Below are 13,019 nucleotides of genomic sequence, written 5' to 3'. Positions count from 1 at the left end.
GGTGTGGAAAGTTCACCTTCCCCCTAATCCCTGGCACTCCCACATGAATCATCACTGCAGACTTCTACATACTTTGTCCTTCACTCTCTCACTCGGGAGCTGAATTCTGGGCACATGCTCTCGCTCACAGTTGCAAGTGTTGCAAACAATTTGGTTTACAAGAATAGTTCTGCACTGGGAGTTATTGCTTGTTTTAAGGACTGGGTGTGTGAAATGGAAGCACATCATGAAGGCATGTTATGCTTCTGCGTTAGGAGGTACTGGTCACTGGCACAAGACAAGATGCGTGAAAACAGAGTTAAGTAACTAGTAACTAAGTAACTCATTGACTCCCATAAAGTCTGTTACTCCATTATTAATGTCGCATCCTGCTGGAGTTTTCCCTTGTGTGCGGCAGACAGTACATTGCCTTGTTCAGTTTTTGCCATGTGAATGTTACAAGATTCCTAAATTGGTCATCCGCAGCCATTTGGGATCATATTTACCTGATATTTATTAATTTATCGGTGTCACATTATGGAGTGAATTCTATCCAATCCTCTTGAGATTCAGCCTCACTGCACATTCATCTTGTGTGGGAAGAAAAAAAACACTTAACCTGAGCATTGCTAAATATCCACCCAAACAAAAGCTCTGCAAGCTTTCCTGCATTCCACATTTATATTGCTATGCTGAAGCAGGGTAGGACGCCTGCAGTACATTGCACAAGGGTATAACAACACTGTCCCATCCAGGACTTAGACCTGCAACCCTCTGGTGACAAATTCTGAATCACAACATCTCTACCTGTCTGCCACATTTATATACATGTTTATGTGAAATTTGTTAACATGCTGTTAGGGCAGCTGATGGTGGTTGATGGTGGCTGCCCAGGGTTTATGAAACCACTGCATTATGACAGTTGGGTTAGTCCATTTAACACTACCCCTTGGCTTCCTTCCAAAACCTTCTTTTTCTTGTGAAAAATGTTCAAATCAACTTCTCACTTAGATGTTTTTTTTAATAATAACAACTCTAATGTCAACCACTGATCATTTTGTGACAGATGTCATTCCAGCCAGCACAACATCCACCATTCAGTTAGGCTCAACGACACTAACTACGTCCAGAACTACAAGGAATCTGGGGTAGTGATTGGTGATCAGCTAAAATTTGCTGACCGCATTGCTACTACTACCAGATCATGCAGATTTGTGCTGTACAACATCAGGAAAGTCAGGGCCTACCTATCTGAGTATGCTGCGCAGCTCCTTGTCCAGGCATTGGTCATCTCAAGACTGGTACTGCAATGCTCTTTTGGCCGGTCTACCTGCATACACTATCAAACCTCTGCAGTTGATACAGAACACAGCTGCACATCTGGTTTTCAACCACCCAAAAAGAGCTCATGTTACACATCTCTTGGTCTCACTCCACTGGCTCCCTGTAGCTGCCTGCATCACGTTCAAGGCCTTGATGCTCGCGTACAGGGTGACCAACAAAACTGCATCTAAGCACCTGAACTCACTGCTGCAACCCTATGTTCCCTCCTGACTGCTATGCTCTGCCACTGAACGGCGCCTGGTGGTCCTGTCGCATTGTGGTGTTAATGCACTTGTTAGCTTTACCTGCTAGCTTGTACCTTGCCTGACCAACCTTTGGAACTTTGTCATGCAGTGCTTCTAATATTGTTGACTCTGTATGGTTTTTCGCTTGGGGTGTATTGTACCTCACTTGTAAGTTGCTTTGGATAAAAGTGTCTACCAAATGAATAAATCTAAATGTAATGTAGAAAGATATTGGGTTGCCCTCTGAGGATGCATGTATTCATTAGAGAGTAAAGAGCCCTCAAATAAATGAAATTTGGTGAAAAAATTCAGATACAAAAAGTGATTATTAATTGCTTGTAGTCTGTTGTTAGTGCTTCAGCATAATTAGCCATATCCATGCTTTTAAAGTCTTTGTGTGATTTAGAAACTTTATTATTAAAGCTTATTAGACAAATTAAGTGTTAGCTAATTCTGCACCGGAAGGACAAATAGGTTAAATAGGCTGTGTGTGTGTGTGTGTGTGTGTGTGTGTGTGTGTGTGTGTGTGTGAGTCCCTTGACTCAGAAATTCTTCAGTGACCTCAGGGCTGTGTGAAACAACCCTTGTCTTAAAAAAAACCTATGCCTTAAGGAAGTAAATGGGTGACATGTTAACAATACACTTGTGATGATCATACCGCCTGTAGGGATTTTGCAATTATCATCTAATTTGAGCATCTTGCGTTTAAATTTAAGATGTGACATGGAATGTGTGGAAGATATTTCATCAATAAATGAAGGGAGATACAGCAAGGGAGGAAGAGGGAGGGGTTAGAAAAATGCAACCCGTCTTCAGAAGAATGACCATGTTCTGCCACATGGCGACACTCAACAGTGTCACTTCAGGCCCCCACAAACAATACAATGCTACTCATACAGACTGCAGTCATCACATAGGCTCTCCAAGGTGCTTTCTCCATGTGCAAGTCATCGCATGTATTAAAGATGTTGTGCTGATAGCCACACAGGCAAAACAACCCTCCGCCTCCCCCCACTATCTGTAACTGCCACACTCAAAACAATTTTGTTTTAGAGAAAGGTGGGAAAAAAAAAAACCTGTGCAGAGGCCAATAGCTTTTAGGCCTCCCTCCATTTGAGCTGACGTAAGTGCCGCTCCTGTTGACTGCAAAGGCTGCTGGCAGAGACAGCTGATCTCTGCCTGTATGTGGAATAAATACTAAAAGCAATGTGGAAACCTTACATATTTCTTTCTGTTTGGTGCAGACGTGGAGAAAAGCAGGTAGATAGGACAAACAAAACACTATGTCCAAAATGATTTGGCACTGTCTGAGGAAAGTGAGGAGGGAAGAAGGGAGAATAGGAGGAGATCAGAGTTGCAAAGATTAAAAAAGAATAACACACATGAACAGACTGCACACTGTGGCAGCAAGGGTGCTGTTCAGTTTGGTTTGCAGCTGGGGTCGAGTCTACCAGAGGGGGAGGCGGGTTTGGCATTGGCAGGACTTCTTTCAGATGTAAGTGGAAGGCAGAGGCATGCCTCACTTCGACAGTAAATTAGGGCTGGGAGAGAGTCTTCAAGTGAATACCCATATTATGGGCCAAACTGAATTTCACTACGTCTAAGAGGAGAGGAGGAGGTAGGGATTGTATGTTCAGCGACTCCATGGGACGAGGGGTAACTCAGCTAAACCACATGCACATGTACACCCATACACGTGTGCGCGCACACACACACACAAATTTAAGAGAAGAATGCACCCAATTGATCTGACAGCAATCAGTTTCCTCCAAATGTAGCCAAAGCTGGGACACAATTAGGATCAGCAAGACAGTCTCAGGGTAGACATGAGGAAAAGTGAAAGAATGTGTTTGTATGTGATTTCATATATTAAACCAAGTGGCCCTGCTCTTCAACTATCTCTCTCTCTTTTGCTCAAATTCACCATAGAGAAAAATACTCTGCCATCATAAGACATGGACATCCGGCTCTAGTGAAGATCTGCATGGCTCTGTCAGTGCTGACAGTGGGCTTGTGAGCGTGGCCACTGACACACATTGTCTGCTTCAATGGGCAAAGCCTTTGAAAGCTTTCAGTCAATGAGGTGTGTGATTTTTGAGCTCTTGATGACAAGCCAAGAGCAACACCTCCACTTCTCAACACACACACATTTCTTCTGTAGAATACAACAGAGGGGATGATTTGCTGTCCGGATCATACATGGAGACAGGGGGAGTAGGGGGGCCATTGGAGGTAACAGCTGAGATGTGGAAATCAGGATAGGCACAGCCATTAAGCAGTCCGTGTTAACAACTATCAACCCTCCATGAATAGTATCTTCTGCTTAACAGGGACCTTTGCACATGAAAACTTCCATGTCTTCAGTTTTATGTTTACACTAATTACATTTGTGGAAGCAAGGCAGGTTAATTACTTCAATGGTACAAAAGGTTGTGCATTGCCTTAGAGTTGCACCAGCAATCATGGGCCAGCTCCATCAGCACTACACACAGATATTACTCTGTAGTCCACATGTCTGAATAGAGGTCCTTTAATTATTCTCTTATGTATGGTGGCTCATTATGAACACCATTTGCTGTTTATATATACATAGACAGGTGACAAATTAAAGGAAAAACCAACTTAAAGTGTCTTAGTAAGGTGTAAGGCCACTACGAGCCACCAGAAGAACTTCAATGCGCCTTGGCATAGATTCTACAAGTCTCTGGAACTCTACTGGAGGGATGAAACACCATTCTTCCAAAAGATATTCCCTCATTTGGTGTTTTGATGATGGTGGTGGAGAGCACGTCTAACACGTCGGTCCAAAATCTCCCATAGGTGTTCAGTTGGGTTGAGATCTGGTGACTGTGAAGGCCTTAGCATGTGATTCACATAATTTTCATACTCATCAAACCATTCAGTGACACCTCGTGCCCTATGGATGGGGGCATTATCATCCTGGAAGAGACCACTCCCATCAGGATAGAAATGTTTAATCATAGGATAAAGGTGATCACTCAGAACAACTTTGTATTTATTTGCAGTGACCCTTCCCTCTAAGGGGACAAGTGGACCCAAACCATGCCATCAAAATGACCCCCACAGCATAACAGAGCCACCGGACCCCCTCACTGTAGGGGTCAAGCATTCAGGCCTGTACCGTTCTCTTGGTGTACGCCACACATGCACCCACCCACTTGTCGAGAATATGGTGAAGGATGACTCATCTGACTATATCACTTTTTTCACATCTCTGTAAACCAATGCCTATGGTTTTTGCACCACTGAACTCTCAAATGTGCATTCATCTTTGTAATGAGGGGTTTATGCACTGCAACCCTACTATAATATCCCTGTCTATGTAATTGTCGATGGACTGTTCTTGCTGACACAGTCTGATCACGTCCTGCATTGACATTTGCAGTCACCTGAGGAAGAGTTGCTCTTCTGTTTTTCCTTACATGTTGCACTAATGCACGAGAATCACAGTCATCGAGTGTACACTGTCAACCACAATTTCCGGCCCTGTTTACTGATGTCTTTCCCATAGATCTAAATGCAGACGTCACTTTAGTCACTGTTCCTATTGAAACACTAGCCAGTTCAGCAGTCTTTGTGACTGAAGCTCCTGCCATCCGTGCCCCAACAACGAACCCTCTTTCAAAGTCACTTAGATCTTTTCCTCTTGCCATCTTGATCCAAAATCAAGATCAACTGGGCCTGCTCACCATTTTTATACATGCCACAGAGCATGATTGGATGTTATTGCTTCATTGTACCATGCAGTACACCTGTGTGGAAGCATCTGCATTCGTTATGTTTCTCCACTCATTTAATCATGGTTTATAGCGGGGCTGTACTATAAACAATAAACAATAAGCAAGATACTTTTGCCCTGATTTCTGTATTACCAGTAACAGTTTCCTCAATATATTGAGATAGATAACCAAATAATTATTTTTAAATTTGGTTAGATGTCAAATGAACTCAGAGTAATATTTGGATGTATATCCTTAGATAATTCTATTGCAATAATATGATAAGCAAACTTAAACACATATTTTTTCTTAAGGAGCCACCATAACTATACAAAAATGGGAAGGAGGATTAGGGTTGGAGGACTTTTTAAATTTTTTCATAGCAGTGTTTATCAGTGATTTTTCAAAACAGCAAAGTAATGAGTACGTGTCCTTTCTCCCACTTGATGTGTGCGTACGGTATTACTCACTTCCTGATCATTTGGCTTAATTTTGGCTCAAGAAGGTATTGAGTCTGTCTCTAATTTATTGCCTTTGTAGTTTATTGCCTTTTCCTAGGAAAACTGTAACTTTATATGACATTTACCTCTTACACAGTGTCTGAAACATTTTCTTGACCAACTCAGGGATAATTTGTTGACTTTGAACACTGCTCTGTGTAATTATAAATATAAAAGAAATAAAGCAATGTATCTGCTCTTGTTCTCAGCTTAAATTGGTACTACTTTTATGTCATATATACCTCTGTGCTGTGCCTGCATGCCTCTCTTTCTCATTCTGAATTTCATTATTAATGTTATACCATTTGTTTAGCAGACACTATTGTCCAGAGCAACTTATGTAGCTTACAATGTTTAAGTTATCTATTTTACACAGCTGGATGTTTGTTGAGGTTATCTATCTCCATGCAATCAAACCAGTACAAGGTCTGCAGACCTTTTTGAATGTCTTCAAGCTGGCCAGTGTTGAACTCTGCAATCAGATTTTGTTGAGTATGCTGATTAAACTTCAAATGTTACTGAGCACTGGGTTACACACTAACTCATCGGTTACTGACTAATAATAAAAGTTTAGTTTACTGGCTCTTTGAATAGCAACAGGGAAGGTTGCAACAGTGTGGGAATTCAAATCCTCCCCCTTTGATTTCTGCCTCTGTCTCACTCAGACCCAACATGGTGGAGATTTCTTCAGTGCAAATACAGATGCCCTCATGGCTCAGTCTGATCTTTAAGTCAATGCAGACAGCGGGCTCCTGAGAATGACAATGGACCGAGTGGACATATCATGCTGTGTAGACAAGCAAAGCCTCTGACAGCCTTCTATCCAAGATTTGTGCAAGTCAGCCACAGTTACACCATTACCTTTTAACACACCCATGTACACTTCCTCTCCAACATGCATGTTACATTGAGCAGCTGATGTTCTGCTCTGATCCTGTGTGAAGGGCCTTCTTGTTTTAGAAATTATAACTTTTCATTGCATCCAGCTTTTAAATAGCAAAACAAGGAAATGTAACTCATTTATGAAGTATGTCAGTCAGAGGTACTGATTTTCCTTAGTTTTATTTATGTTGAGTATTAAAATGCAACATGTGGGGCTTGGCTGAAGGGCAGGTGTTGCTACAGCTAAATCTTTCCAAAAAAACACATTTGGTTACAGGTTTGTACCAGAAAGGGACATGGAATTAATTACCATGTAGATGTGAAATTATGTACCTCATTATAATAAATTAGTTAAAATGGCAAACCTGTAGACCTGATGCAAATTGAGAATACATAAGAATAATTTGATGATCAAAAATTAAATTAAATTGCAAGTCACAACATGGGCTCTCATGGGTAGTACACTGCAACACATAGGCTTCCCTTAACAGACACTGCACAATGAGACAAGTATGTCTTATGTAATTGTCCTTCCTGCCCCTTGGATGTATGATATTGCCTCTTGGATGTATATGCATGTGTGTATGTGTCTGACAGATAGAGAGACAGAATAGAAAGGGAGAGGCTGTATTTGTATTTTTACCAGTGCTACTACCATTGAGTGATATATGCAGACCTATTTCCTTTGCATTTTGGGTAATCCTACATTTTTTAGTGGAGATACCAATACTAAGCAGTCGCACAGGAGACCAATTTCTTCCCATTGCCTGCCTGCCTTGATACTGTGGCCCTGCAACGCCTTACGGGGGCTGCACTTCACTGAGGGTAAAGCCCTGCACAAACAGCTATAAGCTTTGGTTCAGATACATTTCCTACGATTCAAACAACCCCCCACCCCTTCCCTTGCATTTTAAGATAGCACTAATACAAGATACAGAGATCTCCTCTTCTCTCCCAGAGCAAGTCAGGACCTCTGGGCCTCATGGAGATTTGCAGGGCTCAATCCAGGCACTCTGGAAACTGGCTGGATTATCGGCCTCAGAACTTCTCCCATTCCACTGTGCCTTGGAGCGATGCTTGGCATGGCTGTAATGGCATAGCTCTTGAGCTGATCTAACACACTCTCCCTTACAAAGACATGCATGCAGACACAGACACACAAACACACACACACACACACACACACACACACACACACACACACACACACACACAGACAGACATCATTATTCCTCCAGATCCACAGAGATACAGAGATTAATGAACAAGGTCAGCATTTCAGATGATGGAGGGTCGTGGGGTATCACAACAGGCAAACTAACCATGTCTTCTCAACATCTGACTGATGCAGCTGGAAAAAGAACAAAAAAAAACAAACATTTTTTGACAGATGTCATGCATGCTATCTGTCGATGAGGCTCATTGCTGGGCTGGGGTCCCTTGCCAATGGCACCCGAAGAGTTATGCTGCACTCAGATTGCAAAAGCAATCCCCAAATTTAAGCCAGACAATGTCACATCTTCAAAGGTATAAATTCACAATTCAGCTAGAGGAATTGCTTTGATTGCTGCTGTTTTCTAAACCCATTAATCAATCCATTGATCCAAGCAAAAAGATAAGTCTAAGGGGAAACAATTTTAGCAACATGTGTCAAAACTCACTAAACAGTAGTTTGAAGCATCAATTATTTTTGTCTAATATAATAATAATAATAATAATAATAATAACATCTGATAGGTCATTCAAAACACAGAAAACTAAACTGTTTTTGTGAGGTGCGAGACAAACAAACTGATCACCATGGAACAAGGCACATAGAAGAAACCATAATTAAAATTAGTCTAGATAGCGGGTTCCAAAGGCCATGAGGGCCTGTTTTTTTTTTTCAGTCCACGGACAGTTAGGATGCCACACAACCCGCTGGTTTTGGTCAGAGAGAACACATCAATGGTTTTGGGTTGTCCTGCCCTCCAGCACAGCCCCAAGCCCTATAGCCCAAGTGGCAACAGCCAAATGGTGCTGCCATAGAAACAAGATCTAAACCACTGCCAGTGTGGGGCATTATTGAATCCTCCAGCACGTCTGAATCATTTATGGCCATGCTTGACAGATGTCTGCAGCACTGTAACCCCCACCTAAATCTCCAGACTTGCATGCCCTGCGATCTAAGTCCATCTTTCTTCGAAATCGTGCCATGGAGTAGATTTGGGGTACAGGACATGGTATGCCAGAAGAAATAGACTTATTGATAAATGAGACAGAACTGTATTTACCCTCTATTTTTTAATAAGTGGACCTCCTTGCCTGAGATGACAACGTTTGGTACATGATTATATAAGTTCCTAACTCCTACAAAGCACAGAACTCAACCAAATCAACCCATCAATCAATGAAAAAGAATTGAGTCCATATTAAAGAGGTGGGCATGGCACTCCCACACAACAGCAACGATTATAAAAGTGCACGACAGTCAAGACAAACTAATAATCAATAAAAAATGCTCTTAGGAGGGTGTTCTGATAGAACCTGAGACTGCTGCTGAGAGCCCTCCATAACTGTCTCTGGAGATCACATGCACTCAAGTACCAATGTGGAGTCTGCTTGAAACCTTCAGCCATGTAATCAGCAAAAAATTTGTGGCCATTAATGTGTCAACTGCATGTGGGCTGCAGGTTAAGGTGGGACTATAACACGTCTGGTTACCTTACCTTCCCTTCCCTCCTGAAAAAAAGATAACATCTATCATTCATAAGATAAACACAGCAAAAAAATAGAAAAAACTATGTTTGTGTTCTCATACAAAACATTACAAAATGAAATAATATTTATCTGAATGACACAAGAGAGAAGGGGTGAGGTGCACATTTGAATGCAGTCCTCTTAAATGCCCTGCACAGGGAGAAAGATATGCTCATTACTGTCAAGTGTTCTGCCAACTTTAATGTGTAAATCCTGTGCAGGAAAAACTCCTAGTGAGCTTGGTAGCACACTAATTAGCGCAGCACACAAGAGGACACGAGCATATGCAGGTACTGTATTGCAGTTGTTTATGGTGAAGAGTGAATTTTGGGACTGGGGCAACCAGGAGAAGCTGGCAGTGCACTGTGGTATAGGAATTGGGCTTCCACCTGAATGTTTGGAGGTTATGAGTTTTTTTTTTTTGTTTTATGCATGAAAACAGGTACTTAATCCATATTGTGTCAGCAAACCTGATTTCATAATATGATCATAATGTATGAAAACTTTGGAAAATGCCTCACTGGGCAAGGGCAACTACCAAGTACAAATTTAGGAAACCATCAAATCCATACGGTACATTTATATCACTCCTCAGTTGGTAGTTTTAAAGATATATCCTGAATGCACTTCATGGATTTCCTCCTCAGTGCTATCATTTGTTAATGTGTGTCAATGCCAACATTTACTTTTGCATCTGCACTAAATAAACTGACAGTATAGTCACACTTGATCAGCAACACCAGAAAAAAATCCATTACATTTACTTGACCCTCTTCATCAGAAGAGCTTACATAGTCCTTGTTTTTATCAAGTTATCCGTTTGTACAGTTGGACATTTACTGAGGTAGATTGCATTAACTCACCCTATCCAATGGTACAACAGCAGTGCCATTTTGGGGAATTGATCTGATAACCTTTGAGTTACAAGCGCTGATCCAATCTTTGGATCATGAATACAGCCCCTTACCTCTACAACAGGTTACTGACATAGAGACAAAGCAAAAGTTTGAACTTCTATGTTGCAGTTGCTCTTCCCTTCCTACCTCCTGGCTGATGTGAGGGCAGTTATATCTTTAAAGTGCACATTCTCTTTCCCTCTCGAGGTGTCCTTGGGATGCTTTGTCATTTTCTTACCCGCTGGAAAAAGCTCTCATGCATCCTTCTGCCCTTCCTAGCTTCATCATAAGGCCCACTTGCAGTATGTTTACATTCCCCAAAGGGCATTTCTCTCCAAAATATTGAAACAGCAATGTGGTACTGCGGGTCAAATGATAATTAACAAGGATGCGTTCATAGTTAGCATCAACACTTAAAAAGGAAAATAAATATTGTACTACGGATAAAAGCATGGACACTCTTAGCAACATAGCTGGAGTTAAAGTATACATAGTAAAAGGCATCATTAAGAAAGTAGTTACAAAAGATTGTCAATGAATATCAGCTGGCCTATATGTATTTAGTCTGAATGAATGGGAAGAAGGAAAAGAAAGATCTCACATTATAGAATATAAAGCTGCCATCAAAAGCAGTAATAGTACATGAAAAAGGTATCACTAGGTATTAAAGCAATTCAGTACCCTGTTTTGCAAAAAAAGAAAGAAAAAAACCTTACTCCTCTTTCCACATTCAAAACATCACTTGAAACATCTTAACTTTTTTGAAAGAACAGAAGTGCAATCACAGGAATGATGTAGAGAATGGAAGCAATTTATCTTTTTTATAATCATTTTAAGGTGCAAAAACCTCACTGTCACCACCAAGAGCTGTTAGATAAAAAAGGTGAAACATTCATTAAACCCAAGCCACCTTTCAATATTAACATTTGCACACAACACAAATGCGCTAGCACACCACGCAGTCCCTGGCTGCCATTTGTTTCTTTCAGAAAAGCCATTCTGCATCAGAGTCGAAGCTCATTTCCTGCTTTGTTTCCTCCTCTAATTCTACATCTCCAAGCCCCCACTGAAGCAGGGAGCGCTGTGAGCAACACTGAGTCAGAGCTGTGACAGAGTGCGGGGCGAGCGTATCTCATGTTGCATCTGGGTGCAATAGTCAAAAACACACGTGGGCTCATACGTGTACAAAAAGCACACATGCATGCACATGGCAAAACTGAACTCAGTATTACTCACTTAGCCATCGTCCTCACACCGTCTTCTCTCCTGGTCAGAACTGGTCCAGCTCAATGTCTTCTCACGGAGTCAAGATATCTGCAGAATACATACACAGCAACACTTGTGTTTGCTGGACATAAGTAAACAGACAGTCAGTATAATCTATGAAACACCTGGCTCATCCAATGGGGATTTGGAGAGCTAATGAATTCATTGACAAACTGAACAGCATTCGCCTTTGTTCTCTAGTTCTATCTGCATGCACCCTACCTCAACTGCAGATAGAATAAGGTAACAGCACTCCATTTGATCATTCTTTCATGTTTGATCAGGTTGGCTATGGAGTGTGGGTTTCACATTGCTCTGAGCATGTTTGTATCCTAAAGCACTCATGACAGGAAAAAAAGAGAAAAATTGTTTAAAGGTTCAAAGTGTGATTGGTCCCCAGAAAACTCTCAGTTTCCATAAAATAAAATACAAAAAAGTAACTTTTGCCTTAACGTTATTGTTATGCAGGTATGTGGAAAAATTCAACCAGAGTGCTGTGAAGAGGTTGTGCCAACGTGCGCTGACGACCTGACAGTTTGTGAGTGAGTCAGAACCCAAACAGGCCTGAAACACTGTCAGCACAGACAACTCAGCTTACGGCCAATTAGCTTCACACAACCACGGAGGTTCTGTTCAATATTCCCTTTATGTGAGCATGTCCCATCTTGAATCTCTGCCATTTGCATTACTCTTTAGAAAGAATCCAGAGAGAAAAGGGAAAAAAAAAACAATGAATTGAAGCAGGCATTTGGTCAGTGTATTTTTCAAGTCCATTTGAAAAACTACATTTGACATTATTATAATCTAATGTTATTTTTTTGAAAGGGGGAATTCCCACACAATATAATTACTTCAGGTCAGTGAGTACCACCCTTATCAAAGTATGCGGTGATAAAAGTCACTCTTGAAGAAAGGTGAAAAAGCAATATACTGTGCTTTCAAGAGGTGCAGTTTCTTTCACTTTGCAGATAGCATTGGAAAATGAAGGACAGAACAGACAATGCCAATGGCGTCAGTGAACAACAACCTCACAACTCCTTTCAAACTGCTATGAACCTTGACAGGGTCAGGAGATGCTGTTGAGAGAGGAATTCTGAGGGACTAACGGAAGCCCAGAGTAAACAAAAGTCACAATGCACATTGACCCTAAAAAATTTAGGCAAATGTTACTTTTTTACAAAATATTTTGCATCTAAATTACATATAGGTCACTGGGAGATTCTAAGAATTCCAACACTAACACCTTCAGAATTTTCAAACTATTATTTGTTATTAGCATTTATTTAAATTAAAATAATTAATATGGTATTTAATTATTATTTATGTGGACTCCTGGTAAACATAAGATACTGAGGAAGATGTGGGCTATTATAGCCTGCTTGATATTCAAACTTTTCAGAAGTAGCTGCTTTTTCTCTGGCACATCCATATCTGAGTTTATTCATTACA

At 41.0% G+C, this 13,019-nt stretch overlaps 1 protein-coding gene across 3 annotated transcripts in view; it reads right to left on the bottom strand.

Moving 5' to 3' along the window:
• The window catches only part of lrrc4ca (leucine rich repeat containing 4C, genome duplicate a), a 253,048-nt gene that overhangs the window by 77,525 nt on the left and 162,504 nt on the right, over window positions 1–13,019 (bottom strand). For 2 of the 3 annotated variants that reach the window (XM_036534949.1, XM_036534950.1), the window contains one exon: window positions 11,541–11,618. The gene's annotated coding sequence lies outside the window, so the exon portion shown is untranslated. Of the gene's footprint in view, window positions 1–11,540; window positions 11,619–13,019 lie in introns of those variants that run through there. The other variant, XM_036534953.1, reaches the window with a different exon arrangement.

Source organism: Megalops cyprinoides, chromosome 8 (assembly GCF_013368585.1).
Source record: "Megalops cyprinoides isolate fMegCyp1 chromosome 8, fMegCyp1.pri, whole genome shotgun sequence".
NCBI classification, from domain to species: domain Eukaryota; kingdom Metazoa; phylum Chordata; class Actinopteri; order Elopiformes; family Megalopidae; genus Megalops; species Megalops cyprinoides.
This window is presented reverse-complemented; position numbering and strand designations above follow the sequence as displayed.